The 5,704-nt window shown below is 34.5% G+C and overlaps 1 protein-coding gene across 1 annotated transcript in view; it reads right to left on the minus strand.

Moving 5' to 3' along the window:
* LOC107691986 (leucine-rich repeat serine/threonine-protein kinase 1-like) overlaps positions 1-5,704 on the minus strand; it is a 106,188-nt gene that overhangs the window by 83,864 nt on the left and 16,620 nt on the right. The window lies entirely within an intron of this gene.

Consider the following 5,704-nt stretch of genomic DNA (forward strand, 5'->3'; position numbering starts at 1 on the left):
TCTTTGCAACTTCAGGGATCTTATCTATGCACAATCAGCTTGTAACACTCCAAAGAGAAAGGAAAACTTGAAATCGCATCATATGACCCCTTTAAAACCGCATGTCTGGTTCTAGAGAAATCAGCACTAGGTGGCAGTAATTCACCTTGTCAAATGGCACGTTCCACTGAACTGAATACATGGAATTGTTACTGTTTTTGAAAGAAGTCTCTTCTGCTCACCAAGGCTGCATTTAATTGATCAGAAATACTGTAAAAATAGTAAAACTGTGAAATATTATTGCCATTTCAAATAACGGTTTTCTATTTCAATATATTTAAAAATGTATTTTATTCATGTGAGTCAAAGCTGAATTTTCAGCATCATTACTCCAGTCTTCGGTGTCACATGATCCTTCAGAAATCATTCTAATATGCTGATTTGCTGCTCAAGAAACATTTACTATTATCAATGTTGAAAACAGTTTTGCAACTTCATATTTTTCTGGAAATAAATTCTAAAAATTCTATGAAAAAAAATTCTAAAATTCTAAAAACTATTTAAAATAGAAACCTATTGTAAACATTTTAAAACGTTTTTACTTTTACTTTCGATCAATTTATTGCACTTCTGATTAATGAAAGTATTAATTAAAAAACATAATACTAAAATAAATCTTACTGATCCCAAACTTTTCAATGGTAGCATATTAGCGCATAGCTAAAAAATATAAATCACAGCAAAAAACTGTAGTCTAGATGCACTGCAAGAATATTTGATTAAGGTTTATGTATAAATTCATGTTGTCCATAATGAACCTTGTGTTTAAAATATGATGATCAGATCATAATTATTGGCTATGTTGAGAAAGGAACACCAACACATTGTTTAATGAATACTGAATACTGCTTTGTTTTCAACTACTATGTGAAACAGCATTTTAAAAAGTAGTATGAAACAGTAAAGTCACATGACCTTATTACGTATTCAGCAAGTGATGTTCATTTAACAGTTTCAAAATTAAATTGGTTATTTTACATTTTCATCCTGTTTTGTGTCAAATTACTTTGCATTTTAACATTGCAAATTTATGCTTCAAAAAATTAAGAACAAACATGCTTTATTCATTCATTCATTCGTTACACTGGAAATGAAAGGTCATGTCGAGCACATTGCATTGTGGGATACTGTTTTCATTAAAGTTCGCCCTGGATATATTTAGACAAATGCAGTAGGTTGTAGTAAGAGGCGTATGCTAGTACTATACAGTATTTCAAACATAGTCATTCACTTCCAAATTATGATTTAATTTTAGACAAAACAGCTGTTGTGAATGTCACATTGAGTTTAAATGTGAGTATGCACTTCCTCATTCTTGTACAGGCTCACTGTGCCCCAGGCCTACACACTAAAATCATCCTTTTTTTCCCCACTGATCTCTCTCAGTCTCTGAATCAGGGGTTAGAAGTAAGTGCAAGACTATTTCTACTGCTATTTCTGCAGTTTGCAAACTGTATGCAGAATGCATAGTTTTATAAATCATACAGTTACTTTTACACAGCGTTTACAAAATGTACAGTTTCAAAGCAGCTTTACAAACAAGTATCGCAGTACTGATATCTGATATTTAGTATACACTGAGTTTCTCCAGACTTCAGTTTTGTGCCACGCTCCAGTGCAAAAAGCTTGTCCTATTTGTTTTCTTTATTTTACAAAAGCACAAGCACAATGATATTGTAAGCATACACAAATAAAATGAGTCCCTTCAGTTTAGAATGATGTATTACTCTTATCTGTATGAGCAAAAATAACAGCGTATTTTGTTTCCATTCTCATCAGGAAAAATGCCAGTGAACGTGCCGATGTCATGCAGTAACAAAATGAATCGAATTTGGATATACGCCAAATAATGCACATTTATCTTGGGTAACGGCTGTGTAAAGTTGCTACTATTTACACGTTTCAACGATAAGTCATGTTTGAGGTCGATGAATGATAGGTGAATGTTTGGATTTCCTGCCTGTTACAGACATGAATGTTTTTTTTTGCTGCAACTAACCGTCTAATTTTAGTTGACTATTATGGGGGCAGTCATAAAATACATTATGAAAATAACATATATAAAGCATGAAAATAAAATACTAATTCTAAAATACTAATTCTAAAATTAACCATTTTGTTTAAACAGATTTAAATTAAAATAAATTTGACCTTCAAAAATCATTTAAACCATAAGTCACATCAAGTGTGATTTATTTTAATTTCTTCTTAAAGGGGACATATGATGCGATTTCAATTTTCCCTTTCTCTTTGGAGTGTTACAAGCTTTTGGTGCATAAAAAAAGATCTGTAAAATTACAAAGACTAAAGTCTCAAATCCAAAGAGATATTCTTTATAAAAGTTCAGCGTTAACCATGCCTACCTAAAACAGCTCGTTCTAACACGCCCCCACATACCTACGTCACTATCTGGGAAGATTTGCATAATGCCGCCCAAATGTTCACGCAAAGAAAGAAGGCGTAACTTTTATTCTCGCTGTAGTATTGTTGTTGCCGCCGCCATGTCGTGAAGGCGCTGTGAGTTTCGTTGTGAAAGCGAAACTACTTTGTTTGGTCTTCCAAAAGAGGACGATATCTGCTTCGTCATGCCTGGAGCTGATCCGTGCTGGTTGCTGAGGGAATAATGTTCTTTTTAGCAACATCATATGACCCCTTTAATATTTTAAGTCATTATTTGATGTTTTGTGTATTCTTCATTTGTAAGTTGCTTTGGTTAGATGTAAATGTAAATAACCATTTTTATGTATGTGTTACGAGCCCCTGCTCTGTCTTTCCTTTTTTTCTTTCCTGAGTACAGCTGCTAATTGGATGGGGGCGGATAGGTAGTGAACACTGCTCAGTATGCAGTTTTTCCTTCTGAATGTGGTCCACGTGTTTTACAGTAACGCACAGAAATATTTGAAATATAATATTTGCACACATTTCTAATCTCAGAGGCCACCGAGCAGCAATTGAACGGGACTAATGTGATGAGTGTGGAAGCAGAAGTAGAGGATCAGATGTGGGTTTGTTAACTGATGGCCGGTTAGGAGCCATTACAGTCACGCCATCAATCACTCGTGACCTCATTAGAGACCTGTAACAGTATTTACAGAGGAATATCACTGCACACTCACTGACCACACGCTGTCATGTCATCTGTAATCTCACTGAGAACACAGCCTTTCAAGAAACAAACACACCTTGAGATTACTCTTTCTGCCTTGCTTTTGTATATAATCATAGATGTAATCTAGTTGGTTCATTTTGTGGATTATGACTGAAAAAATAAATCGGCATAAAAATAAAATGAAAGTTTTGGATTTTTTAAAATGTTTTTGAAAATAGTCTCTTATGCTCACCAAAGCTGCATTTATTTGATTAAGAATACAGACAAAAATTGTAAAATATTAATAGAATTTAAAAAGCAGTTTTGTATTTGAATACATTTTAAAATGTAATTTATTTCTGTGATGCAAAGCTGAATTTTAAGCATCATTACTCCAGTCTTCAGTGTCACATGGCCCTTCAGAAATCATTCTAATATGCTGTTGGCAGGACATTGCTAGGTGGTTGTTAAGGTGTTCTGAACGGTTGCTAACCATAAAAACCATAGGAACCAACATAATGACAGTTTTCAATCCAAACAAGTTTCCAAAACCCTCCACTTCTCTGCCATTGGTCAGATATATACACAGATATTAACGCCTCAAACTCATGCAATTGGTTGAGCCAAAAGCTAACATGTCAGGTGGTTCAAACAAACAGATCAGTGTCACAGTGTTTACACAACAGGGAAATAAACATGCAAAAGGTCTATGTTATTTCTGCATATTAAGCTGTGACAGGAGGAAGTATTGCAACTTAGGAAAACAGATACACTTCACCTTTAAATCCAGATCAAAGGCTCGTCATATTCAAATGATTTGTTGCTGTTTTAGTTTTCATTGTTACGTCCATAGAGACCACCAAGCAGATTTACAGGCCAAAACATGTTTTAACGTTAAAAACATATCAGAATGCCATCTGCTTATTCAGCATCACAGACTGTAAACACAAGCCACTGCAGTGTTTTGAGTCTGTGGCAGGTTCATAACGGATTTCTACTGTTTTGAAAGCACATAAATAATGTGTGCACTGTAGTTTTGACACATCAAATGTGAAGGCTGAGAACTGAGAGAAGCAAGTGTGAAAAAAGCTGTGATATTCAATGTTTGTCATGGGCTCTTGCTTTCCTTTAGTACTGTATTGTGTATGTGAGAAGTATCAAGGGTTTCACAAGCACGTTTTTAGTGCACATCTCCCCTGCTGATGCAGATCAGAAAAGCTCATGCAGTCTTACGCTAAGTCAAGCCAGATACTTGACTCTTGTTCATACTTAGGATTAATCATTTAAACAAACTCCTAATTCTTAATGTTAAAGTTTGGCATTTAACTTACTGTACACTGTTAGCTTCAAACTGTTGCTGTACATCAAATCATGCAACTCACATTTATGTTTATGCATTTGGACGATGCATTTTATCGGTTCACGCATTCCCTGGTAATTGAACCCATGACTTTGCCATCACAATATTTACTTTTAAATTTAAATATTTAAACTTGAATCCAAAGCATTTAAGTTACACATTCCATCAGTCCAAATGTATCATATCAATTAAACCCATGATTTTGGCAATGCCAGTGGGATGATCTATTGTTTGAGTTTCAGTAGCTTGTTGTAAACTGTGTTATAGTTATAGATGTAGCGCATGGACACTTGTTTACAATTAAGCACCAACATGGCAACCACCCACAGCTTACAAGCAACTCTATGTGAAATACACAGTTTAAAAAAGAAAACAAAAACACCTGTGGTTGCACCAACCAAAATAATGTTCATATACCAAATCCCTAACATCTGTTTTTTACCTACTTGACAGCCACCTTAAACAAACATGGTAAAGAGAAAGTCACATGACACTAAAACAATGCAATAAACATTAATTTAACAACATAAGATGTAACATAAAACCCTAATGTGCATAAATGATAAAAAAAACTAAGAAACTGTTTCATTAAAAAACATATGCAAAGTGTCACACAGGGAATTCTGGGAATGTTGATTTATGGTTTCCACTGTAACTTCTAAGACGACTTCTTGTTTTTCAATTCAAAAACATTAAACTTACAAAATTACATGATATGTACCATTAGATCCATTATAGTTTACAGAAACTTACTGTTAACCAATTTACAGTTTTTAATCATAGGAGTTTTACAGTCCTTTACCGTAAAAAAAAAAAAAAAAAAGTATAACCGTGTCTGCTAATTTGTGAGACTACTTACTGGCCACGTTTACTGTAGATAAATTCAAGTGTCAATTCACCTTTTAGTGCCAAATCCGGTTCTCTGCACAGACACTCCAGTAATTTACGGAAGTGACAACTGCATTCTACAACTGAATGAACTCCTGAAAACCTAATTTACTGAAATTCTACACAGTGTGTACAGAACCGAACTAAACAGCTAGTTGTTAATGACATATTTAAATGCATATCAGAGTTGTGGTGCAAGAAATCGCAAGGAGCGAGGCAGGCCCATAGCCAGCTATGAGGTCCAAACCTCGGTAAATTTTTCATGTTCAAAAATAGGGATGTAACGATTAACCGCGAGCCGGTTGAAAATCGATTTAAATATGTGACGA

The sequence above is a fragment of the Sinocyclocheilus anshuiensis genome, unplaced genomic scaffold (genome assembly GCF_001515605.1).
Source record: "Sinocyclocheilus anshuiensis isolate Anshui unplaced genomic scaffold, SAMN03320099.WGS_v1.1 scaffold426, whole genome shotgun sequence".
In the NCBI taxonomy this organism is placed as follows: Eukaryota; Metazoa; Chordata; class Actinopteri; order Cypriniformes; family Cyprinidae; genus Sinocyclocheilus; species Sinocyclocheilus anshuiensis.